This window comes from Gambusia affinis, linkage group LG09, assembly GCF_019740435.1.
Source record: "Gambusia affinis linkage group LG09, SWU_Gaff_1.0, whole genome shotgun sequence".
NCBI lineage: Eukaryota > Metazoa > Chordata > Actinopteri > Cyprinodontiformes > Poeciliidae > Gambusia > Gambusia affinis.
This window is the reverse complement of record NC_057876.1, coordinates 11,002,512-11,029,685: the sequence shown is the minus strand read 5'-3', so window position 1 is coordinate 11,029,685 and position 27,174 is coordinate 11,002,512. Positions and strand designations below refer to the sequence as shown.

Sequence of the window (27,174 nt, the reverse complement as noted above, 5' to 3'; positions counted from 1 at the left end):
GTTTCTTACAAATGCATTTCTAACCTTCTGAATGGTCAGTAGCTCTCTTCGAGTGGGCTCTGTTATCTCACAGCTGAAAAAGAAGAATGTGGAGGCTCATTTAGGATTCAATGCACAAAATCTGAGCAAGTCAAAGATACTTGGGGGAATATAGTAGGGTCAGATGAGATCAAAATGCATGTATTTATATGGAAAAAGAATAACACTGAACATTACACCAAACCAAAATCACATTTGGAGGGGGAGACGTGGCGGTGTGGATTATTTAAATTTTTTTTTTCCAAAATATGGTTCAGTATTCATTTCATTAAAGGAAGGATTTGGGGGATTCAAAGATAAGAAGCTGAAGAAGAAACAGAGGTAGATTTTTCAGCGAGACAAAGATCTCAAACACACAGCCGTGGAAGTTTTCAATTAGTTTCAGAGAAAGAAAGTTAGTCTGCTGGAATGTCCCGGTCAATCACCTGAAATCAATTCGGTTGAAAATTTATAGACGAGGCTCCAGAAGTGTTAAGAGCTGAGAAAAGTTTTGTGAAAGAACAATGAAAGTGAATTGTTTTTCCATAAAGGAGACGTGTTGAAGTTGTAGTTACCATCAAAGTAGTGTTACGTATGGCATTAAGTTCATGCCAAAAGGCTTATCGGGAATATGTTCAGAAAAAAAACCCTCACACACATAGTGTTAAATATTTGTTTTCTCTACTGTATAATTACATCCATACAAGTTTCTTCAGCCAATGAGCAATTTTCCTCACATCATTGAATTCATTTTGGGGTTTTTGTCTGTCACTTCAGTAGTTCCAATTTCCACCTGTTTATCCAACATATCTGCAGGCTTCCATATTCAGTCATTCGATTAACTACCACCAGCAGTATTGTTTACATTCATGAGGAAAAGAATCCCATGTAATCCTTCTCTTTAGGATTGTATAATTTTGTTTATATTTATATAACGCTTTGTGATAACCCCACGTCGCTCGCAGAAACTTTGTTTCGTCTGGCTTTCATATGGAAAAATATCAAATCACGGCTAACAAATAACATCGGCATGTTGCACCTGAAAATTTAATGTCCTTCGAGGCGGTTCATGTATGACAGTCGGAGACACCGGCCGATAAGGGGCGGCTGTCTTTCTGGCAAGGCACATTTTCTTCCCTCGCTCCCTGCTCCTCTCAGCTTGAGAGCGCTGCCACCATTGGTCAGTTGTCCTGCAGGGATGGTTGCCAAGCTTATCAGCCTGTTACAAATCAGGCAGAGAAATTGCAGCAGGAACGGTGTCCTTTTTTCTCTTTGCACTCGCTCACCAGGGTCCCTCAAGGGGACAGAGGGGCTTCGGAATAGACCACAAATCTGCTGCGCCTCCTTTTGCTTCGCCTCTGCTGTTGCCTGAGAGAAGTTACATAGTGTCACGTCTTATGACTGCAGTTTTCAGTACATGATACATTATTAATTATTCAAGGTTTTCTAAGCTCCATGTTGGAAATGGCTCAGAGGTTAAACCCTGCTATCACTGCAGTGATCACTTCCCCTTCCCCTTTAGTCACTGCTAAAACACCTTTTAGAAAGCCATTGTAGATCAATCACCGGGCGCCGCTTTAATACAGATTTACCTTAAAGCACGATGAAAGGCAAAACAAAACATTGATAAAGGCTGCGCAGGAACACCTCATGGGACTGTAACATAATATTCATGGGTCAAATTTGTTTAATGATGTGAGTTTTTTTCTTCTCTTTCTCATGTGGATAATTGGCCACATGAAAGAGGCAGATAAGAGGCGAAGATACCAATTTCTCCGCTGGCAGGAGCCTCAGAGGACCACAATGCAGCAATTTCACGTTTTCTGTTTAGCGCAGCAAAATTAAAAGGGACCGAATTCTCACTGTGTCGAGTTTTATCTCAACAGACAGTGACACGGGAATATTTCCAAATCCCAAAAGTCAATTATGTAAAAAGATAAAATAAAAAGAATTTATCTTGGGCTTATTACTCTGAAAAAAAAAAAAGGAGAAACTCTAAGCACATTTACAATATTGCTTAGTGTAATGTTACCTGCGACACAAAAGATGGTGCACGCTAAGCCTCTCCTTTAGAGGAATGTTTGGAGGAAGGTCCTATTAAAGTCTATAGCCAGTTAATATCTTACCTTCAGCAGATAACATTTTTATTTGGTGTTAGTTGGTCCTGGGGGTCTGACGCTAATTGCTACTCCAACCCAAAAGGACTCCTACCAGAAACAGACATATAGTTTTTGCAAATACTGTTTTATGAAACTATAACCATGTTTGAAATGGGTGCATATTTACACAGAGGTCCAAGAATATTTTTCGCAGGAAATCAGTGTAGGAGTTACCCATCTTCTTCCTGTGGATAGCAGATGTGAAGGATGGGAAATCTATAGCGTTTCTGGTCAAAGTAATTATCTGAGAAACAAACAGACAAAAACAGAAGAACAGTGGTGAGGGAGGAAGATATAAAACAGTTGTTTCAATAAAAAAATAAAATTATTTGAAACCGGCTTCATATTTTATTTGTTAGTTTGTCTGAAAAACTGTTTTATTTTTAGTAAATGTTTCCTAAGCAAGATCATAGGTGGATGCTGCACCCTATGTTGCCATTATAAGTTCGGTTTTGCCCCCTCTACGACTGTTCTGTGGTTTCCCATTTCTAGGACCAGCTAATCTCATTTTATTGCTAATTAAGGCACCAAAAAGTAATCCACTGTGTTTAAGATATCAATTGCTTACAGCCTCCTAATAGAATATATCTTATATCCAGATAGTGGAAAACACTATCTGGATAGTGTTTTCCAGATAGCCGCCGAGTGAATCAAACAGCGAATGTTCAAAAATAGCAGCCCATCCCCGTTTGTACTTAACGCATCAATTCATGTGTATGTTGGCGGTTTGTTGGATTTTCATCTCGCACTCAGAAGTCCTGAAGACACATTTCAGTTTACATCTGCGGTATTGAATTCATAATTGCTTGTTGGCCATATAACTTCCTGCATAATGAAATGCTTTCATGACAATCAATAAAGGAAATAGAGCAGGTCCATTTAAATCTTGTTGCAATAGGAGAAACACACCCAGCTAAGCTGCTACTTCCAGGGCTGCGGCGTGCTGCCGTATGGGTGGAGTAACGCGTGGCATGCGAATGAAAAGTGGAGTGGATTTTATTTCAGAGATCTCTAGTTAAGGACAGCTATCCTTCTTCCCAGAGCGATGACATGCAGGAGGTAAGGAAGGATGGATGTCAGTGTGTAATGTCAGTGCTGGAACCACTCCTAGCCTTTAGGTGATCCCATTGCCCAATCATCCAATCCAGCCGACACTGGATTGTGCTCACTCTCATTTAGTCATGCCTATTTGTCTTCCCTCTAAAGTCCAACCTGCTCCAAAGATGTAATTCCATAAAAGCATACAATCAATATACCAGAAACGGTGGCCATCTATCATTTTCTGGAAAAAAAAAGAAAGAAACAAATATTGAAAAATTGTGTGTGTTTGTGTATGTGGAAGTGCATGCATTGCAGCTCAAATGTCATAAATCAGACAGGCTGGGACAGGTTAAAGTGCTGGCTCAGTCATGAGAGATGGCACACGCAGGTGCACAGAGGAGATCTGTCCACCGGGTGGCGCTGCCACAAATTTCTTTTTCCTTTTTCTTTTTACCTCAGGCAACAATCCATTTATGTTGGGTATGCTGTGTTTCTTTCTTTTTTTTTTTTTGCCTCTTGGAACCTTAACATTTCCCCGGAAATGTATAAGTACAATACACACACCGGCAAACCCGCACACACACGCACACGCACACACAACAACCCACACACAGGCCTCATTAATCTCCTCCGTAACAGGACTCTATCCTCTTGCTCCAATATTACAGTAAATGGTGATGCTTATCTACAAGCAGCCGTGCCCTTGAAATAGGTGCTGTTTCATTCCAGGCTAATTCCACAGCCATTTAATGGTCGGCACATTTTTCACAGCTATATAAATTACTATAAGCCGCAGCTTACTCTCAGCACACTGAAATACAAACATGTTTTATCTCACTCTATGCTCTGTTTTCTTAATACTTCCAAACCACATTTCCACCACGTTCACATCCGTCTTCCAGCTCGCCGCTCCCGTCTCCTCACAGGGGAAACAGGCAAGGCGCTGGATTCCACCTGAAGCGACTTTAGGGTATTATCTTATTAGCAAGCCAATGAACATCAGTCATTTCAATTTAGACCAACACTCCAATACTGCTCATAATCACCGATATATGAACAAGGTTGGAAATCAATGACGCAGTTTTGCAGTTTGTCTCTTGTGTATAATCTTGAAACTACCTGATCAAGAATTACTTTCCTCATCTATCCATCACCATGTAGCGGAGCGCCATGTCAAACCAAATCAGTTGAGATTTCCAACAGCTTGTCATTACACAACTGTACTTTTCTTGAGATATGTATAAATGCACAGATGTGCACCTTTAACACCCTGACCGAGACAATGCAAAATACCTTCATGACCTTAAATCAAGCTAAAATATCTGTTTTATCCTACTACACTGGTCAACATCCATCCATCCATCCATCGTCTGTTCACCCTTGTCCCTAATGGGGTCGGGAGGGTTGCTGGTGTCTATCTCCAGCTACGTTCTGGGCGAGAGGCGGGGTTCACCTTGGACAGGTCGCCAGTCTGTCGCAGGGCAACACAAAGACAGACAGAACACACAACCATTCTCACACACACTCACACCTGGGGAGAATTTAGAGAAACCAATTAACCTGACAGTCATGTTTTTGGACTGCGGGAGGAAGCCGGAGAACCCGGAGAGAACCCACCATGCACAGGGAGAACATGCAAACTCCATGCAGAAAGACCCTGGGCCGGGAATCGAACCCAGAACCTTCTTGCTGCAAGGCAACAGCTCTACCAACTGCGCCACTGTGCAGCCCCACTGGTCAACAACCAACCAAAAAAAATTAAATAAATAAATGTGTGTGGTTTTTCAACTGTTTTAGGGTAATTCACATTAAATCACATTGGTTTTGCTCAATCACATCAACTTTCTGAACTAAGCTACATATTAGTTTTGGATGCAGTCATGATGGAGAAGTGATATCCCTGCTGCCGAGTATACAAGGCGTTTGAAGAAACAGAAGTTCATGCCCTGACATATTGTTCAATTTATGTCACAGGTGTCAAACTCCAGTCCTCAAGGACCGGTGTACTTGTGGCGCATTGAAAACCTCCAGGACAGCGGCCCTTGAGGACTGGAGTTTGACACCCCTGATTTACATGTACTTACCCTTGTCAGCGTTTATTACTCAATTTCCAGAAATCCAAGTTTTGTAGCATTTGATTAATACACTCTGTTAGAAAACATTTTTTGATGAGAAATGTTAATGGAAATGTGCTGATAATGTCACAAAAATGTCATCAATTTGGTCAGAAGATCAGATTTCTCTAAATCAAATTAGAATAAAAACCTGACCTGATGGAGGAAAATGGATTTTATTTTTGGATTCGGTGGAGACAAGTAGGCCTAATTCTGTTGAAAAAACAGACAACTTCAAAAATAAATTATCAATGCACTTGCAATGCAATTTCATCACCATGACACCGTTATGAAAACAGATTCATTAAATATATCTTGTGGTATGCTGTTTAAACTAGTAGAAATAACTAGTTGAAATAACCCCAAAGTACCTTATAATTTGCTCTAACGTTTGGATTGTGGAAGTGATTCGATTTTGTAAGTCTTGTATTGTGGAGCCGATAACCTACAGGGTGAGTTTAAGCAGTAAAAAGAAGGAAGAGGCGGGACTGGAGTATCTCTGACTGAAACATATCCAACATTTAATGAGGCCAGCGTTCAAGTCAGCTGTCGGGAATCAGGTCCGCAGGTTTACCCATTTCCTGGCCTCCACCGTCACAGATACCTTCTTTCAATCAATCGACCGTTCAACATTGTTCAGTTCAAATCACATCTATATGCACCGTTATCGTGTGACCACTTGTGAGGTCAGTCAAAGGTACCGAATAATGTTTCGACTCCTGCCTCTTGTAGAACTTCTCTAGGTTTGGTTCAGAGTTGCCTCCCTCTAAAACTTAGATAATATCTAAAATAAATAAATAAATATATATATATATATACATATATTGGAATCTAATTTACCTAACATCTGTCTAATGCAATGTGACAGGCTTTCCTAAATTCCCCTTGCTGCACTCTTCTGTGTGCTGGCTAACAATGAGTCAGAAGAGGAGAGTCAGAGACTGATAGGCTGACAGACTGACAGAGACACAGAACCAGAACTAAGTAGAGAGCTGACTGGAATCAAAAGACAAGATTGATCCTCTTGTTTTAAGATTCAGGAGCATAATTGCTTTTTTTTCTTTGTTCTTTTTCTGTTCCTACACGTTGCTTTTGAATCTTTAAAGTTCCTTTAAGCTTATCCAACAAGATTAGTTCTTGTACTGTTTTACAATTCACTTAAAAATTCCAAGTGAGAAACTCACCAAACTTTCTGAGGCGAGGGGTTTGAGTGCAGCCCACCTGCCGGACAGCAGTGAGTGTTGGGAGTGTGGGAACTGCGCCTGCTGAGGTCCAAATTTGGTTTCCATTGAGAAATGACTGGTTTGCTGGTTCTAGCCACATCTAAACTATAACTACCTCACTTGGATCATTCCCCACTTTTATCTCGGAACATTTCTTTAAAGTTTATCCAGACAGTTGGAGCTTCAAAATATCTTTCGAAAACATTTGAGTTTAAGTTTCAGAGTGACAGAGGGGATACTTTTAGTTCTTTTTTTTCATTCTCAATTTCAATTTCATATTCAAATCCGGTTGTGTTTTCTTTCTTTTCCTATGTAATTTATAAAATAGGTGAACTATTTATTCTAGAAGTGGATATTTCCTGCAAAATGATTTAACTTTTATAGAGCTGTTAATAATGAAATTGTGAAATACATTTTGCTGATATCCTGTATATCTGGACCTGTAATGAAATTGGTTTCATAACAGGTCCAGCCAGTACAGACCTAAATCAAACAGAGAACTTATTGTCAGACCTAAAAATTAATATGCATATGGGTTCTCTGCCATTCAGACTTATTTGGTGCAGAATCTGCGGAAAAGTAGAGAGGACAATATACTTATATCTCAGTGAGACTGATGGCAAAAACTAAAATCTATCTGAAATCTGAAAACAACAGAGATTAGAGCGAGTATAAGTTGTACGTATTTAAGGAGGCTTCATATTACACTATACATTACATTAATATTAGAATAATTTTTGTATATTTTTATGTATGCTCAAAATAGTTATTGTTTTATTGATACAGATGATCTACTCTGACTTGTATTGAGAATTCCTGTGTGCCGAAACATGCGAACATCTACAAAATGGAAAGAAAGATGATCAGTTGCTATAGCAACGGAAGATGAATCTACTATACAAGTTAATAACTCCGGGGATCTAAATACATGGTGCATTTTTCTAATTTTTATTCACAACAAATGTTTTTTTTTTCTTTGTTATTAGACTTTACAAATATGCTCCATTTTGTGTTAGTCTGTAATAACAAATGTCAAAGAAATACATTAAAGCTGAGGGTTGTTTATGGTGCATTAATACTTCTGCACAATGTTGGAGGCGATGGCCAGTTTCTTATCTAATGGCTTTTTTTCCTTGTCAGAAAATGTTTCTATTCTACTCTATTTCTGGGAGCAAACAGTAGCATCAGTCACAACTGGTATTACAAAAGCACCATTATTTTTGTTTAAGGGGGAAAAAGTCACCGAGATATCCCAGCTTAGAATACCACAAGAACGTTTACATTAAAACAATGAAATTTATTATGGGAAGTTAGTTTTATTCTATAATTTTGTTTATATATTCCATTACTTTGCTCAGAGAGTGTATTTCTTGTATTCTTCTAGTTTTAGATAGGACTGAATGTAAAGATTACACTCATATTTGACTCGAAGAAGACCTTAGTCATGATTAATCAGACACTACGAAGGAAACATTAGGTGCAGAGCAAGCATCAAACAGAAAATATGAATTATTCTAAATTTGTTTGTTTGGAATATTTCAAACAACAACAAAAATTCAATCATTTGAGTAAACCATACAATGCACCCGAGCATGTCTGGTTGCTATGCCGACCTGAAGTATTGCTCATATGTTTTGTCTTGCTTTGTTCTTCTTTTTTTTTGTCTTTTCTTTAACTTTTTTTTTTGCTGTCAGTGTTGCTTGTCACAGTAAAAGAATTTAACAGGAACTCCCAAGTTTGTCTATTTAATATTTAATGCCACCATCGATCAAGCATTTACAGTGAACAAAAGTGCAACCATGTGTAAACTTTGTGCAACATATGAAGATACTTGCATCAACACTTCCAGCGCATTGGCTCAGCTACAGGGAAGCCAAAAGACCACAAGGACAAGGAAGACAGATTCAGGTAGAGAGGAACTATTCCTACTCTCTGCTACTTTCCAACATTATTCCACCAAATGTAGGGTGTTTAAAAGCCTAAACTAAAACCTGGAAGCATCTGGAAGTTTCTCAACTAAAAAGATGAATTGTAGTTCTGTGAAGGAGACAGAACTTCAACATTATGCTGAATGTGCTTAGGCCTCAGTAAGACAAACAAGAAATCCATGAAGTCTCTCTGATCAGATATTAAAATCATACCCAGCCTTGTCCTCAAACTGTCGCAGTGGCAAGCCCAATTTTACACTGTTTGATTTTTTTCTTTTTTTTATTGTGTGAGTTGACATTAATGTAGTACCATGCTGAATCAACAGTTTTATCAGCCTACTGTAAGAAAACCATTTTATACTAATTCCAACTTAAAGACATCTCCTGTATGGAGTTACATGCTTATCTCAGTTTTTGCATATAACCGGTCTTCAATAATTGAGGAAGTCCTTTTTATGCACTTCATTAATATCCAGTTGGATACAGGACAGGTCATTGACTGGTCCATTCCAGAGGAATAGATTTTCTTTCCCACAAACCAATTAAAAGTTTGCCTTACTGTCTGTCTGGGACTATTGTCTTTTTGGGAAATTCCCACTTGTTTCTTCAAATTCTTATGAAGAACATCCTGGTGCAGTTCTCCATTCACCCTTTGCTCGGTTATTTGAAGTCTGCCAGTAACTTGTACTCTCAGAGACCCAGCACCTTGATGGTTTTGACATTGATTTTCTGATTTCCAAATGCTGTGTGTGCAATGGCACCCAAAGACCTCTGCTTTGGCCTCATTGGAGCAGACTGTATTTCACTGACCTGCCCAAAATCTTCTGCAGCAAACTTTAAACAAGCTGCAACTTGTGTTTTTTTTTTTTTTTTCTTCAGTATTGGATTGACCACTACAATTCAGTGCACTACTTATTGTTTTCATGGGGAAAACTGTTCCTGCCTGCTCCATCTTTTTATTTGTTTCAACACTGCAACACTGTAAAACTATACCGCTATAAGAATCAGAAACAAACTTCTGACATTTGTTTTCCTTTTTTAACAAATATAGAATGATGGTTTTTTTTAGTTAGTGAATGCACCAACAGAAAGGAATAACTCCCGCTGGCACAAGGAAAGGCTGGGAAAACACACAAAAAAATTAAGTGGAAGAAGTACATATTTCCTTAGAGGAAAGTGGAAGTCTAATTCTTTACTTTATTTAGTGTATAATTTAAAGGTAGTGGAAGACTACAAAAACAAGTAGCAGTACTACTTTCACTGTGTTACAGAGTTTACAAATGAAACATAAGCAAGTGCCTAGCAAACATCATCATATCGCTAAACACGTTCAATGTGAAACACGGTAGTGGTAGCATCATGCTACGAGAATATTTTTTCCCTGCAGGGATAGAAAAGCTGGTTAGAGCTGAAGATTTGGCAACTTTGAATCTGTTTCAAGGTTTAAAACTGACGTCCAATATTGGCTGCGCTTTTGCTAACTTGTTTGTATAATCTAATCAAGTATGCCGTCACTTAAAGTCAAACGTATCCCATTGATGATTGTTGGAAGGAAAACGCCTTTTCACTTGTTTAATACCGCAATATCAACTGGCCAGAGCTGGGTGGCATTCTACCCAGGAAAAGTACGATAAAATCAATTATTTTATGGTCATTTAAAATTTACTAAATCATCCTCCAGTTGTGCTCGGCCACGGCAATACGCTGCAATGCCCCATAGTTGATAAATCTAAAACAAAAGACCTGAACATGGATTCTCTTTTGTCAAAAAAAAAAAAAAGTTCAAATCACACACCTGCCCATTCACAACACCTGCAGCCTCACTGGTGTGAGCCTGAAATTCTCCTTTCCCTTTGTGCTCAGACATTTTCTCATGCATCCATCTTTTATTTCTGCCTCCCCGTGTGCAAACAAGCCAAAGAGCAGCTGGCTAGTTATTTGTGACCTGCCAGTCTGCGGGTGTAACAAGGTTTCAGCGCAATTAAGAATACATTTCCCAGCCACCAACGCAACAAATCAAGGGCCTGAGTCTCTGGGTGCGCACACACAGACATGAGCGTTGCGTCAACAGTCACACAAATCAAGCAGGACACAAACGGCAGCACAAACGGCAGCATAAAATAACTAATCATTGTTGGGGGAAGAAAAGGCAATTATTAATCGATTCCATTTGTGTTGGGCTGAAAAGCCACAAACAGTCCCATTCTTTAGAGGAAATATTTGCCGCAGCAGTGCTGCTCAGTTGGCGTAATCACCACCTATTATGTTAGCTGATTTGAAAGTAAGAAGCAAAGTGGTCGAATACATCACAGGCAGCCATTATTGTGTCAATTCACGGACTGAAAAACAATCCATTGCATGCAATAAATTATAAACAGACTAAACAGCGTGAGCGCTTCTCAGCTCGTTGATTTGGAAGGCTCAGCCGAGACGCGAGCCAGGTGGAAAGAATGTGCTCCGGCGTAACGGGGAAATGGTACGCTGTCAAATTGCAACCACAGCCCTACAGCTTCCTGTTCGGAAAGTTCTCGGGAGTCCAGGTGCACGAAAGCCCACCAGGAAGAGCAATTACGTTGTGGAGAACATCTTTTTGCTAAGCTTGTCCAACTTTCTTTCGAATGCAAGTCATGAAGATTGTGTCTCATGGTTAGTAACTACGAGTAATAATTTTCTTACTCATCATACCTCAAAAATGTGGCCTGTACGTGAAAGAAAACATACACACAACAGTAAAAATACAACCTTTACCAGCTTAAAAAAAATACTGAGGCGAACATAATGCAGCTTTTTAGTACAAGGAAAGAGTCATATCAAATATCTACCAGATGGCATGTATGTGAGCTGTTAAAAATTTCAATCTCTTCATCCATGCTAGGTATTTTAAAATACTAATAAAAAATGTTTTCAGTTGCCGTTTTTCCTCATTTTGCAGTTCATGCTGGCTAGCATAAAACATCTTAGAACTCAGATCTACATGTGAGGTCATGTTACGTTTCTGTGACACTAATGATGCGTCCCCGCTTTGCAGATTGTGAATGTAATGGTGAGGGTTGAGTCATTTAAAGCACAGCACTGCATCAGGACAGAATTCAATTTGCTACGACTCTATCGTGTTGTGTCTTTTTCTCCTTTTTACATAATCAATAATGGCCAAACAGTCCCCAGCTCAAACCTCAATGGTATATATTTTATGGCAGCCTTCTACATACATGGTCAAATGATTATCAGTTAAAATAATCACAAAATGTTGCCGTCAGGTGGAGCCGAGATGATTTAATCTTCATCAGTGCACAGTTCAGCAGGAGATTAGGCAGTGTAATGTAATTATTGTATTATAATTATTGGCTCTTTGCTGTCACACTTGCATATTTAATAGTAACGAGTATAGATGTCTACATATGTGACCAGCTAGACAAAACTAGGAGAACGACTCCAGGGGCGTTTTGAGTTATTTTCAGATTCTGAACGTGTGGATTCTGAGCTTTCTAATGATGTCAAACACACAGAAATAACAAATAAATAAATAAAAAATGAAGATATGGCCATTTAAATGTTGGCACATTTCTGACAAGATGAGTAAGAAAACAAGCCTCAAAGTTTGTTTTCTTAACTTAATTTACTCTCCAATTACTGACAAAAGGAAGGTTTTATCTGGCTTGTCTAGTTAGAAATATTTATCTTGTATGTGTTTAAGAAAGAGAGAGAGAGTACAAATGTTACAATTAAAGGTAAAATTGTATATTAGAACATATTGCTCTGATATGACATCTGTCTACAACCGGTGTGTGAGCCATTGCTATTAGAAACTCCTGGAAACCTGATTTTAACAGGTTGAAATGTCCGTTTAAAGTCGGAAATTGTTTGTTTCTCTGCTGGTTTGTTTGTTGTGTCTTTCTCTGATGTGCCTCGTTTTAAATGAACCTGTACATTTGTTTTCTTTCAGCAAGAGTCAACCCACGCACTGGCAACACAGCAAATATTGTCAGTATGGCAAACACTTTTTTTTTTTTTGTTATTGTAAAAAAAAAAAAAAAAATGCAATTAGCATATATATATATATATATATATATATATACATATATATATATATATATATATATAAAACCACACTTTATGCATCACAGCACAATATCTTAAAAACGATGCTTGATATTACAACTGCTGATATATTTTTTTGTAATATTTTTAATCAACAATTTTCTGGCCTGTAATTTTCTTTTTTTAAATTATACACTTTTTTTATTGTTTGTGAGAAAATGAACATTAAGCTTCTTTCAAAGCCTTATCTCGAAATGAAAGATCCCTCTGATTGCTGATTACAACATTGTGCATAATGTACTTGGGGGGGGAGCATCTCTCCTTGGTTTTATTTATTCATCTACTCACTTGCTTACTCACTTGGTTACTTTACTTTCTTCTTCTTCCAAGTTTAAGCTTGTTGTCGATGTATGCAGGATGCAGTGCAGCAGCTCTAAGCCTGAAAAGTTCCTGCTGATAGCACATATGGAGTCGCAGGTATTCAGAGTGCCTTTACTCCCCAGCTCCCTCAGTGTTCTGCACAACACCGTTATCTTTAGTTGACATGCTTTTCACTGTAAAACAAATACATAATAAACAACCGTGCGATGTTTGCGAATGCGTTCTGAGGCAGGGGGGAGAGGGGAGCGCAGCGGCACACGTGTGTACGCCGGTGTCTTTTTTTCCTCAGACATGACGCAAAGACAGAGGGGGCGAGTTCGACATCCGCAAATTGAATTCTGCCCAAACGTGACAATGATGAAGTGTTGCTCATAGCAGCCGTGATTGTCTCTATCTTCGCTCCTGTCCATGGATATTACGGTGCGCCTGCCTGCTCCACAGGCCTCAGTCCCGGGCCCCGCCAAGCTCATCTATTAATGACAGCACTGGAAAATCTAATTCATACCTGGTGCATGTTTTATCCGAAAGAGATGATTTCAGAAACTGGGTTGCATTTGTGCCTCTCTGTCTGCCTCTGTCGATATATTTTTGTATCTATTTTTATTTTTTTGGGCAGGGGGGGGGGATCAGGCCTCCTTAGCCCTCAGGCCAGCTTTTAATAACAGCATAAGGTGGAGAAAATTGATCTGGCTTCGCAGGCACAAGCTTTTAGGATTACGTCAATAATAAAACAAAGTTTGGCCTTTCCCCATCTGCGCGTCTCTTCAGGCGAGCAGAGGACTTCTGTGTTGCTCCGCGACTCTCTTTGTGGCAGAAGAGGAAGAGGACAACAACCACAGGCAGGCGAGAGGGGAAGGTGTGGTTACCTGGGGGTGGGGGGATGAAAGATTTTTTAAAAAGTTAACACAGGCCTGGGAATCTCAGCAGAAACACCCGCATCCTGCAGGGTGTGAAAGAACGGGGGGTGAGCTGGGCTAACTGACGGGGAAAGGAAGTCAAGAGTGGAAAGGACGGAGGGCAAAGTCCTGGAGAGACGCGCGAAAACAGAGGTCTTGTTGAATAAGGAAGTGATTGATCGAATGTGGAAGGGATAACAGCTTACATATGTTCAGCAGCAAGCCAGAAGCCCTGCAGGTGTGCTGAGAATAGAGCAGCAGAGGCAGAATCTCAATACTCAATGCTCAAACACTTTAAAGGTAAGTGGGCAAAAAAAAAAAAAAAAAATACAACTTCTCATGTCCAGCTCCTACGCTCTGTAATGCTGAACAGTGAGTAAGGTATTTATATTTAATTAACCAGAATATCTCCTCGGATCAGATTTGAAGTTCTTTTTGAAAATAACCTTTTAATATATTTAAAAGGTTATTTTTAAATATACATTATAAACAACCGTTTGCACGGTTGTTTCATTAAGCACACATTTCTATATTAATACGTTTTTTATTGCTCTGATGTCATATTTGAATCTTAAATGCTGTGTTTTTATTGGCTAAGCCAAAAAAAAAAATTATATTTAACAGAAGAAAGGCTTGAAAACATGTCAGTCTGTGTTTATGTAATTTCACTAAAATAAATGATCACACATTTGAGCCGTGTCATATTGAGTCTTGTTGGAACCATTAACTTAGATAGATGGGGGGTTTTTTTGTTGTTTTTTTTTTTTTACATATTTTTGTATTCATAGAGATGTTTAGAGGTAAAATATTGCAAGATTTCTCAAACTGAGATTTAATGAAGAACATCTGTAAAATGTTGATGTTTCATTTAAGACTTTGAGAAATTCAAACACATGAATACGGCAGCAGGTTGTTTGTTGTCCTGCTGTCCTGATTTCTGCCTTTCTCTCACACTTTTTGCAGCCTCCAACAGTTTTTCTTTCAGGATCGCCCCCATTTTAGCTCCAGTCCACGTCACACTAACCAACTTTTCTTTTGTCCTGTTGTAGGAAGCGTGTCCACAGCATAATACTTCCCTTACTAATTGTTTTTGTGATGACAGTGTGTTAAAGGTAATGTCAGATGTGCATTTTATTTATTTATATTTAACTCACCAAGGCACCTTCTTCAACATGTTTTCCATGTCACAAACGACTCTGGACCACTGAACTGAACCCCATTGAAAACCTCCCAGTTATTCCATCAAATATTGATTTCTGAGTTAAAACATTAGTATTGTTGTTTCTAGATGAATGTGAACTTGTTTCCTTTGCATTATTTGAGGTATGAAAGCACTTTTTTTCATAATTTCTCATTTCCTGCAAAAAAAAAAAAAAGCTAAATATTTTGCTTGGAACTTCAGAGTCAGTAGTCAGTAGTTCATAGAATAAAAGAACAATGTTCATTTTACTCAAACATATACCTATGAAAAGTAAAATCGGAGAAATTGATCATTTTAAGTGGTCTCTTAATGTTTTTCCAGAGCCGTATATGGCTTATTACCAAACTACACATTTCATTTTACATTCTTGACATGGAGTGTAAATCCAGAACTTCCTCTGGTGAAACACACCACATACCTCCCCTCTCCCATGCCTCCACATCTAAATGGCGAGTAAAAGCAGACAAGACTCAGCTGGCTGCCTGACTGACTGCTCCAGTTGATGCCAACAACAGCTTGCAGCAGCAGACAGGGCTGCTCCTTTGGATGTAATCCCCCTCCCACACACACACACACACACACACACACACACACACCCACATCCCCATAAACTAGAATCATGTCTTTTCGTTCTCTCATCCCCTCTCCTCGTACGTCTGTTCCGTTTTCTTCACAGAAAGTGCCGCAGCTGTCAGGGTCTGAGTGATGCAAGCATGAACTTGCACCGACCTCTTTCTTCTGGTAATAAGGATGGAGGGAGGGAGAGCCTTCATCACAACACGGAGCCGGCGGTGAGGTAAAAAGAGACGGATTTTGTGTTTGTGCGCTGGTTTCGCTGAAACATGGCGGCAGCGGCGGTCCCTACATCATAGTTTGCAAAGGTTGAAGCCAAAGCGCCACCGAATTCCAAGCTTCCGAGTAGAAAGTGGAAATTATATACAAAGCGAAGAGGAACAGCGGTACAGAAGTGAAGTCACACCGGAGCAATAAGAATCCTCTGTAATTCTTGATTACCACGGCTGTAGTGGTGAAGTCCATCAAGCCGTTGCTGTACCTGCAGCCGACATTCGAGCACTCAGAGCTTTGAGCCCCTCCCTCCACCTCTCATCCACCAATTACAGGAAAAAAATTGTTAACATCAACAGAAGGCCCTGAGAGTGGCCAGGCTGCTTTACTCTTTAGCTTGACAGAGTGGCATCCTGTTGTTTGCTGAAGCACACTGGACGGATGCGGTGTGTACATACCTGCAGGCAGGGAGGCTGAGCATGGGGCTATTTCGGGCTTATAGAGGGAAAAATTTTATGTTTGTACATCCCCTCTAAAGACCCTTTACCCACAACCCATTAGAGAAAAATGAACAGACAGCAAAAAGAAAAGGAAAGCAAACAGCTCTTACCCTTTTCTATTCCTTTCTTTTCCTGGTAACCAGAAAGCAAGACTAACAGAAACTGAAGGGCAAAATATATCTTTCTACTCATTGAGAGCATGTGACTTCTGCATTGAAGAAATGCTTTGTCACTTCTTTTTTATGTCACTCTTTTGTAGTGAGAAGGTTGGGATTCTGAAAAATATTAGTGAAAGCATTATAAATGACCATATTTAAGATTTTTGATGCATGACTAGACAGGCATGTATATAAGCAGACAGTGGGTCCCCTTGTTTCCTGTCAGATGTTTTAAAAAAAAAAACTTTAGTTTGAGACACACACACACACATATATATATATATATATATATATATATATATATATATATATATATATATATATATATATATATATATATATATATATATATATATATATATATATATATATATATATATATATATATATATATATATATATATATATATATATATATATATATATAAAAGGTTCAAACAGTTGTTGGAAAATGAAATGAGGGGTGAATTAAAAAATAAAACATTCCCCCTGAGAACGTTAGTTTTCAGGAAAAAAACAACAAGGTTTTGTGTCCAAAAGGTTTCCACCCAGCACTTTAACACCCTTCCTCACACGTTTCACAGAACACAAAACCAACATTTTTGAGTTTCCACTTTGGTAGTAAAGATGGGCCAGATATGGACTCTCCCAATGACTGCACTATTATCTTCAATTCAATTTGAAAATACTTTATTGGTTAGAAAGGGAAACTCAATGTTGTTGTTGTTGTTGTTGTAACACATTTCATCCCAATATCTTCAGAGAATGGTTGTGCATGCAGAGCACGAACAGTCGTTAATTCAGCCGACCAGCTTGTAGAAGTTTTAGGACCTGATTTTCTAAAGGTTTGCAAACTCAGGTCCAAACTCAATAACACGCACACACCTGATCTACAAACAACACGCAAACAGAATTGCACCTGTAAAATGAGAAGAACAGCAGGTGCGTCTACCCTCATGAAAATTTTTTTTCCCCAGCAGTGCAAGGGAACCTGATAAGAGTTGATGGGATGATGGACAGATTCTAAACACACAGGAAACCACTCTGTGTCTCAAGTCTTTTGACTTGAGACACAGAGTGTAGGGTTAGGAGTTCCCCTTCCAGCAGCACAGACATACAGTAACTATACAGTCAGAGCTACTGTGGAACGGTATGGATCAAAGCATATTCATGTTTTAGTCGAACCAGTTGAACTTAAGCCCACAATGTACAGCAAGAAATGTAAGCTGGTGTTCATAGATACTCTCGATCTAATCTGATGAAGCTGTAATGCATCAGTGTCTTCCTGTCAATCTGCAAACCTCATAAAGACAAGTCCCAAAATAGTTGAGAAGAATGTCTGTATTTCAAAGTTGTTATGAAACTGACAAGAATGTTTCCCACACTTTTCAACAACCCTTGAGCGACTAAAATGCAGACAAGAATGTGGCCTGTGATCAGTATGGGAAGAGTTGTGGTCTGCATTGACTTCTGGCTTCTCTTGTCCCTGCTCTACCTCCGGTGGAAGGACACCTTCTGCATAAGCTGTCATAACCATAAATACATACATATTCCCAGCTGCATAGCAGGACAGCCTGAAAGCTTTTATTGCTCACTCAAGACAGGTCAGCAGTAAAACGACTGAGTGACGGGGGACTGACCTTTGAGACGCACTAAATACCTGAGGTTTCATTCCAAACAGGCTCATCTCCTCATCCAAGTAAGTGCAGTCTAGAAATTGCAGCCAGAGAGAGCAGACAGAGTTTTCAGCAGAGGTGCAGCTATCAGTACGAATATACATCAAGCATGAAACAGCAAAGTCCTGATGTCATGGATGACCTTTAGAGGATCAGACCTGCCACTTTAGCTACAGATCAGTCCAGAAAGAGGCCCAGAAGCACTCTTACACTGAAGTGTACCGTTCAGCTCTTCAAAGTACAAGGCTCACCTGTGCTTGCTTTGAAGCAAAACTCTTTAGCTTCACTTTCCAGTGGCATGCAGAGGTTCAATTTATCAGCAAAAGTAAATAAATTTAAAAAGTTATGCACTTAGTGGGTTGAAAGAAACCTGAAACTACAGCATCATTATTATTTTTTTTTTTCCCCCATACAGTTGCTGCTTCCGTGGGTAAAGTAATAAAGTTTGGGTCAAAATGGCTTTATGAATCAGTACAGTCAAGAACAAAACAACAAAACATTTTTTCTAATGTGTTAAGTACCATTTAAGAAATAGCTATTAAACTGACACTCGTTTGAAACATTTTACGTGGCAGCATGACATTCTTTTGTTTTCTTTATTTCAGCTAATTGTCCTTGAAGGCACCACAAGATCCTCTTGGTATCATGTTTTTACTGATCTTTTTGGGCTCAGTCCACATATTTTTACGATCTTAATAATCGTCAAATCTCTACGATATGTTGAAAACTTAATCTTATAAAAGTTTCCCTTTGTTTACTTGAAAGTGCGACTTAAATTTGCTGCAAGGGCTACAGTCATTCTCTTTACTTCAAATTACTTTAAATATGTTAACAGTTTCACAGTAAGCAAATCAGTGAGTAGATTTGCCTAAAGACAAGTTTTTGCATTTAAGTTAGACTAAATGCTAAAACATCTGCCATTATGTTTTTTAGTTGTTTTGTGGCGAAACACTCGATCGCAGACTTTGTCCCAGGAGTCTTTGCACTGCCAAAAATGGAGGGAATTGTTTCTGGGTTTATGCAGGGAATTGACTGCATAAACAAACAAACATAAGAGGATAAAAAAAAGGAAATTCCTTTAGGCATTAAGTGAAACACGACTTAAAAATGTATTAGGAATCTGAAAAGCTCTCGTTTAATAAACTCCTTTACCAGACACTTAATAGGGAGGACTGAAACTGACAAAAGCAGAAACATATATATATAATTATTAATGGCCCAGTAAATAAAACTTAAAATGCACCAATTAATACTTTCTCCAAACTTGCATCATTTAATTGACCGTCACGTTTATTTTTCTCAGTTTAGTTCCAACAAATTATACATTTAAGTACATAACACACATTTGATTGAAAGTGAACTTAATGCCCTCAAAAGTGGCTTCCAAAGTTGCCACGGAGCTTTTGATGTTGGCGTAACACAATGTCCGCCAATAACAGAAATAGGGAAAGCAGAGTCCCCTCATTCATTCATTCATTCATTCACAGGTGAGTCTAAACTTCTGCACCATGCTGTTGGATTTTGAATCACTTAGCTCTAAAAAGCAAAAAAAAAAAAAAATCAGAAACTGAAATTCATATCTGCTACAAGTCCTGGTCTCGCCGATCGTAAAATATGTATTCAAGGACTTGCGGTCGGACACCGTTGAAAGTGAATGTACTTTCAACTGCTGCAGCCTTTGCTTTTAACACCGGTGGTCCACTTACTTTCAAACCAGTGCAGCAGTTTGCTCAGACAGCTCTGCAGCAACAGTAGCGCCCTGCTTTGGGGAGCTTTCTGTGATGCTCCTAACAGATATGACTTAGCTCTGTTGTGTTGATGAGAGCCTACGGTATATCTACAAGTCTTCCAACATCCCATACCCCTTGGGAGGAGGATGAGGGAGTAGAGATGAAAAGAGGTGGAAATCAAAAGGACGGAGAAGTTTGCAACTCGGCTTCCATCTGAAAGTAGCTTGGGTTTGAGTGAGTGACTCAGTGGCCTTTGAGATGTGGATATCTCCCCTCCAGAGAGGGAGAGGGGGATCAGAGGAGGGTGCAGATTTCCACCTTAAGCCTAGCTTGTTGACAGGCCAGTGCCTTGGCAGGCTCAGAACGGCACACCGTTTCATCCATAGTTAGGCCTAATCACAAAGATCCTGCCGGATGATTGCATTTTCTCATTTCCAAAAAGAAACAATGCCCATCTTATCTCCCTCAGTCCTTTATCTAAAACCCGTTTGCAAAAAGATCCTATTAAAGTTTCTGTAGCAAACAAACTTGTCAAATACTAATTAACGGTTGATTGCGCAATCGTTTAATATAACAATCATAATGATGAGAGTTATTCTGTTTCATTCAGATTCTCATCGACCACAATGGCAATTAAAACTAGGAAGACAAAAAAAACAGACCTGGTTAATTGGGAAAGTGATCTTGCACAGCACTCTGATGAATGATTAGCAGCCCCGGTAAAAATCTTTAAAAAGCCTTACGTTAATGCAAGATTCCTTCATTGTCTTCACACTGAATAACACAGATACAAACTTATGTTTGAGTACATTTATTGAGTAGAGAAACAACTTTTTAAGCATCAATTTCAAAATCTTTTTTTGTGCCAATTTCTCCATAACCCCACATTTTTATTTCAAAATGTTTAGGGCTTTTCAATTTGTAAATTGTGACTTTTGGCAGTTCCTTGCTCTGAATATTATGCAATCGGATGCAAACTTCATTCAGAAAGGCCTCAGCCCAGGAGTCCAACTCAGGCCATTCTTAGTCCAAGAACAATATTTATATGTTTCTTGTCCGTGCCTCTCCAACCAAAACAATAAGGGTTCATTATTTTTGCGTGAATTTTAGATCGTCCCCAATAATACAGACCTTGCCAGAGAGAACCTACAAATCTACGCTCATCTGCACCTGTTTATGTTTTGTGGAGGGCTGTAACAACTTTTATGAGAATTTCTAACAGGATTTGTGAACAATGCGAAACATTTGGCCAAACATAATTTCCAAACCATAATATCTCATTTTCCACTTAAATACATAAATTGCTGTGCACAGTTTACAATTTGGATAGTCATTAAAAGTCCAATATAGAGAAAGAAACAATGTTTATATGTTTCTTGTCCTAAATTAATCTTATTTGTTTTATGTGGTGTTTGAAAATAGCATTACACACTGTGAACCATGTAAACTGATGACATGTTTCTGAACATCAACTGTTTCTGCCTTTGCTCTACAGTCAAGAAATAACTAAGAAAATAGCTGCTCACCTAAACTGGTTCATCTTTACAGTGAAGAAGTTATAAATAAGGAAAAATCTACTGAAGCTCTCCGTTAGAGACCTGCAGCAAAGAGTGGCATCTTAGCGTCACCAAGTCGCCATGACAACCATTTCTTTTGAAAACAAAAACATTTGCACGTATCTTTACCAAAGGTGGCAATAACTGAGAAGGGATGGATGCTTTATCTGAAAATTGTTAAGGGATTTGCGTTACATAATGGTTGTTATGGTCAAACATATGAAGCATAAAATTATGTTCAAAGGGAAATTTTAATTTGCACCTTTCACTTCGCAACATTTGCTACTGAACTGCAATTTAAGATTACAACATCGAATCATCATCCCCCATCCAGGTTCATTAGCATAAGCTATGTTTACCGTATATGTCATTAGCTGTGACAGAAGTGAATTTGATTGCTGTTACAAGCTCTGAAGTCAGATCCTGTGTGCAATTTGAGAGACTTTGCATCAGATAATTTCGATTAAGGGGAGCTGCCGCCACAGAATACAACATGCCAAAATGTAAACTTTTGAACCAGCGCAAAATAGCTAACTGATCACCTTGTAAAAGCATGTATGCTCATGTCAATGTGAACACCCAGGCAGCTGACATTTTGCAGACCTTAAAACATTCAGTGGATATTAAACCAACCTTCTATTCCAGAAGATGTTCCTGAAATTCCCAAACAATCCACATTTTTAAATGAAAAGAGATCAAAGTGGCGAGATCTGGGAGCAGTTTGTAAAGTTTGCTGTAAGCAATCATTGAGTATTTTTATGTTTTCATTTAAAGATAAATTCATCACCAGGTACAAGATGTTTACTAAATGGTTTAACTACTGAAACATCTGACCTCTACAAACACCTCTAATTTCTTCTGCATACATTTGGTTTAAACAGTTATTGTATTTCAGAGCAGAAGAAATTAGATGGAGAATTGAAGTGGCATTTCACCAAGACAAAGCAGTGATAAACAGTCTTAACGTGGGGAAAACAAAATATTTTTTTGTATAATTCACTTAAATTCCCTTCTTTTTTTAATCACTTATCCTTTTGCTGCTCTCCTTCAGGCCACTGCCCTGAATTGATGAATGGGAACTTTGCAGTGGATGAGAAATGGAAATTGCGAGACAGGAAAAATGAAACATAGCTCTGTTTTCATCACATCGTGACTATTTTAATGAAATTGGCTTTCTATCAGTCAAATTCCTTCATAATTAATTTCTCCATTTTTCATTTCATTTACTATTTTTGCTGCACATTTTCTCCAGTCAGATACAATTTCATTACCTGAATTTTATCAGTTAATCTCTGTCACCTTCACTTCAAATGGTTGGCAAGCTGTCAGAGGGACTGAGAGCTGCCAGCAGCCATTGACCTTTTTACCAAAACAATATCGGAAAAGCAAGCCCGACGGTGGGCTTCACGATTAAATCCCAAACATTTTCAGTGCAGTATTGAATCCATGTGTACTGAATGTAACTTTAGGATCTCGCTTTGTTTCGATCTTCCATCCAGCTAATCTTAAAGGGACAACAAGAATAATTTTGTCCCCACAGTGCCACAGATACTTACTAGAAAATACTTTCTGCTTCAGTAGCTATTGTCAACCACATGCTAATTGTTTTTCGTTAAAACCTTCCAGTTTTTACAAAAGCAGGCAAATGAAAAGATTTTTCATGTTGTATTTAATTGTGCTCGACAGTCAAAGCTTTTAGTTTATGATCAATCAATCAATCAAACAAACTGTTATGCAAAAGTTTTCATTAGCAACAATTCAAGGTTCGGAGTTGTAGAAAACCCAACATTGCACCAAATCCGCACCCTTAAAGCTGCAGTATGTCAACATATTTAAAATATAGTTTTTAAATACGTTAAAAGTGTGACTATGTCGTGATAGCATAACATGAGAAATACACTGCTGCGTCAGTAACAACCAATCAGAGCCAGAAGGAGGGTTTTAGCGCCGTCAATCACTCTTGCGTATGCAACAGCACAAGCAAGTTAGCATAGCCACCGATTATGGCGGATAAACTGTTTACCAGGATTGGTACGTTTTTTTTCTCCACCATTAGCACATGTAGTACACAAGGATGATTGACAACCCTAAGACCTTCCTCTTGGTCCATTTCTCCAGACTACTATTGCAGTCTGGAGAGGAGATGGAGATCAATCTCTTCACAGATTATCTGTTTGTATTATACTGTCTTGCTACACAGTGAAAGTTTTAACAGATATGTAAAAGCCATATATTTTATAAAAGTTACATACCGCAGCTTTAACAGGGAGTAGTGAGAAAGCAAGTGGAGATGACATGCAGCATAGTTGTCAAATCAAACTCTGGACGTTTGTTTCAGGGATTTAATTAACCATTTGGGATATTAGTTCAATCAACGCGGTTTGTACTTTGATCAATGAATGGTTATGTCATATCGTGCTGCATCTCCAAGAAGTGAAGGTGAAAAAAGCAGAAAAATAAATGTTTTGAGCCATTTTTTTTGTTCATGGGCACTTTATGTGTCTATTTGCATTTGAAGATTCATAAAGGTATGGATGAATTTGTGTGCAAAGCCGTGTACAGGAGCACGTGCATGCAGCCTGTGAGGATTGCAGAGTAGGCCTAGAAGCAGGTAATTACTGCACTGTGGTGAAACATCATTATTCACTCATCTGCCCACTAGCACCATCTGTCCTGCTGAGCACCAACCTCATACACAATCAGTACCACACCAAGGACAACTCCACCCACGCGAACAATCTATCTCCTTGAGCATCGGCATATAGGACACCACTCATCACCTTACCTTTCCCCTCATCTTTCCTCCAACACGCTGTTGTGGGTCTGGCACTCTGTCTTTCCTGGGAAAAGACAGGATGGTGCTTGTAGGTTATTCAGTTAAGCATTAAGTAATCCAGTTTGGGACCGTTATTGTAGGGTTTCATGTATGAGTCTGTCATATGCAGACTCGCCTCGTAGTGAAACCAGTAGATAACCAGTGCTGCTCTCTACCAGTTTATAGGTTACTGGCTGAAGATAGGTGGTAACAATCGTATAGAAATTTGAAACCACATCTCAACAGTAAGGCCAAAACCTGAACTGGGATTTTGACACTGCTGAGCGCCTGGTAATTTGCCATCCACAATTAAAAAGCTCAGATGACTAGATCTTTTCTAATGATGTTCCTTATACTGAGTGTCCATTACTCTCCACTTGCTCTGCTTGGTTTAGTAAAAAAAAGAGGAACTTTAATAGCAATTTGCCGTAATGCGCCGTGCCGTAATTCTGACTGTCTGTTAGCTGCATCAGTGGCTTGGTGTAATTGCCGTTTTTACTCAGAGCTGATGGATTAGAACATAAAGTAACAAGAGAGGAACAATCATGTCAAAGAGATGGATGGATGGACTCAGGAGTGAGTGAAGGAGTGAGTGTGTACAGGCACACGTGTGTGTGTGTGTGTGTGGGCGTGTGCGCGCGTCTCGGTGTCGGTAGATGGGCTGGTAGACAGTTGGATAGATAAAAAACAAGAAGCATCAAGCCGTAGATGTCTATTGCTTCTGGGAATTTATCCCATTTCCCAGACCTCTTCACCCTGTGTCATTCTGGTGCAGTGTGAGCAAACCTCGCCATCTACACACACACACACACACACACCCACACACACACACGCACACACACACAAAAGACAAGGCATTCTTAAACAGATTTTACCGTTTTCCAATTAATCAAGATGTTTCTCAATGCCATCTATGTAAGACAGATGAAGAAAACTACATTTACAACAACAAAAAAAAAGGATGGCTCATACAGGTATTTTGGTGTCTGGTCCGTTTTGTCTCTCCAAAACCTTGAACTATAAAGGCTAGTCTGCAGCTGAGCTTTTAAGTTGCCTTTCTGTCAAATAAATTTGATTACCAAGGCCTTCTTGCTTTGCTGCTTCCTCGAGGTCGCATGTGGAAAAAAAAAAAAAAAAAGAAGAAAAAGTTCCAACAAGATAAACAAAATGAAGTCATGAAATGCATCAAGGTCTCACAGGCTGTAATATTCAGTGTTTTGAAAAATGTGAGACAATCTTTTTTACTATAGGACAGTTATGTAGACAATCATTTTTCCTGTCATAGTTTATACAACCAATGACTGCATGTAACTGCATATAATGGTACCCAGTCAAATAAGGTGAGACCATTAATTCTTAGAACTCTGTGTGACTGACAGCTCTTTTCTTGCAAAAGTATCTTTACCCCTTAAAACTTAAAAAAAAAACAACCTTTGTATATTCACAACTACAAACATGATTTTGTCGTGTTTTGTCATATGCCAATACAAACTGTCCCATATTTGTGAAATGGGAGGAAATATGTTTCCCTGAGTTGTTCTTTGTCTTTTGGGTTGCCTTTCAAGTTTGTATTTCAAAAATCTATAATTATGACCATTTTCCTTCACAAAATACAACTCAAGATAGCTGTAGACATCATTTGAAGCCGTTTTGATACTTAGGTTTTGACTTTAATTGGGCCATTCTAACACAAATTGTAGTTTGGGTTCTACGTTTTGGGTTTTCGAAACCTCTGCTCATTATGATGCTGCCACCATCAGGCTTCGCCGTGTTTATGGGCTAGGCAGCTAACTGTGGCTACAAAAGCAGCATCAGGAGATTGCTCTTTAAAAGAGCCCGAGTTGTGAATGAAAAACAGGAGGCAGTGCTTTTAGTTTTGGTGTGTGTATATATATGTATATATATTCAGTGATTTGGATAAAAACAGACAATTGCAGCAGCACAAGGAGAGACAAGATAATTGACTCAGAATAAATTCATCCCAAAATCATAAAGTCCATTGTCCTTTTTCTAGCTCTCTGTCTTCAGATCCAGATGAGGATCTGGTCAAATGAAGAAAAAAAAACACTAAGTGTTTTATCAAAAAAACAAACAATTGAAAACAAACATACAAGGGGAGTAAATGTTAAATTTAGGCAATTGGTTTATGCATATTAAATGCAAATGTAATTATTACATTTCTAATAAATTTGACAAGAGCAAACATTTCAATAATCAGGTTAAATTAACCATAATTTAAATAAAGTTAACCAAAAACCATATCCGTCATATTTCAAGCTAATCAATTTAAAGTTATCAATTTAGAGTGCACTTTCAAGATATCAATCAAGGCAAATAACATTTATTAATTCTCAAATACTCAAGCAGAATGAGAGAGAGAGAGAAAAATAAATACATAAATACATATACTGTGCAAAACCAAACTTAACTTCCTTGATGCACCAAACAAGTTACCTTTTCAAAGAGCGTGGGGCGTACTTACCACGATGAGCGGCGACAGAATCCTGGTGACGCTCCAGGTAAACAGCGCCAACAATTCTGGCAAAACAACGCTCCAATGAGCAATCGAGCAGAAGCTTCGTACCTAAAAGCAATATTGCTGTCAGATGACAAACTCATAAACTCAAATCAAAGATTTGGATCAGTTTGTAGGTGAGGAAGTTAAAATCGCGCGCTGAAGGCGGGGCTTTAAATCGGCTAGCAGAGTTTGGCGCAATACAGGAAGTGGGCCCTCAAATATAAAAGTCCCTGACTAAGCATGTTCAGAGTGACGTGCAGTGTTAGTTTTGTCACAAAGTGTTTTGCATGTAAATAAAAAAAAAATAGCATTTTTGGCACATCTCACAAGTGTGCAGTTTATGTTTTTGTTCTTCCTGCATCTTATTTTGTGGCGAACTGCAAGACACAACTTTTCATGACTTTCTTTCACAAATACAAATTTTCCTCTGAAAGGT

The 27,174-nt window shown here is 38.7% G+C and overlaps 1 long non-coding RNA gene across 4 annotated transcripts; it reads right to left on the bottom strand.

The window, feature by feature from the left end:
- Window positions 1-677: 677 nt before the first annotated feature.
- LOC122837577 lies at window positions 678-26,895 on the bottom strand. 4 transcript variants are annotated; one of them, XR_006371787.1, is made up of 5 exons: window positions 26,703-26,895; window positions 24,191-24,245; window positions 2,305-2,421; window positions 2,145-2,225; window positions 678-1,386 (listed from the first exon to the last, which is right to left on the bottom strand). It is a non-coding gene; the product is annotated as an uncharacterized LOC122837577 (long non-coding RNA). The 4 variants fall into 4 exon arrangements; XR_006371786.1 differs by lacking the exon at window positions 24,191-24,245 and having other exon boundaries at window positions 678-1,208; window positions 1,305-1,386; window positions 26,703-26,892; XR_006371788.1 differs by lacking the exons at window positions 24,191-24,245; window positions 26,703-26,895 and adding exons at window positions 18,084-18,153; window positions 21,376-21,449.
- Window positions 26,896-27,174: the final 279 nt, after the last annotated feature.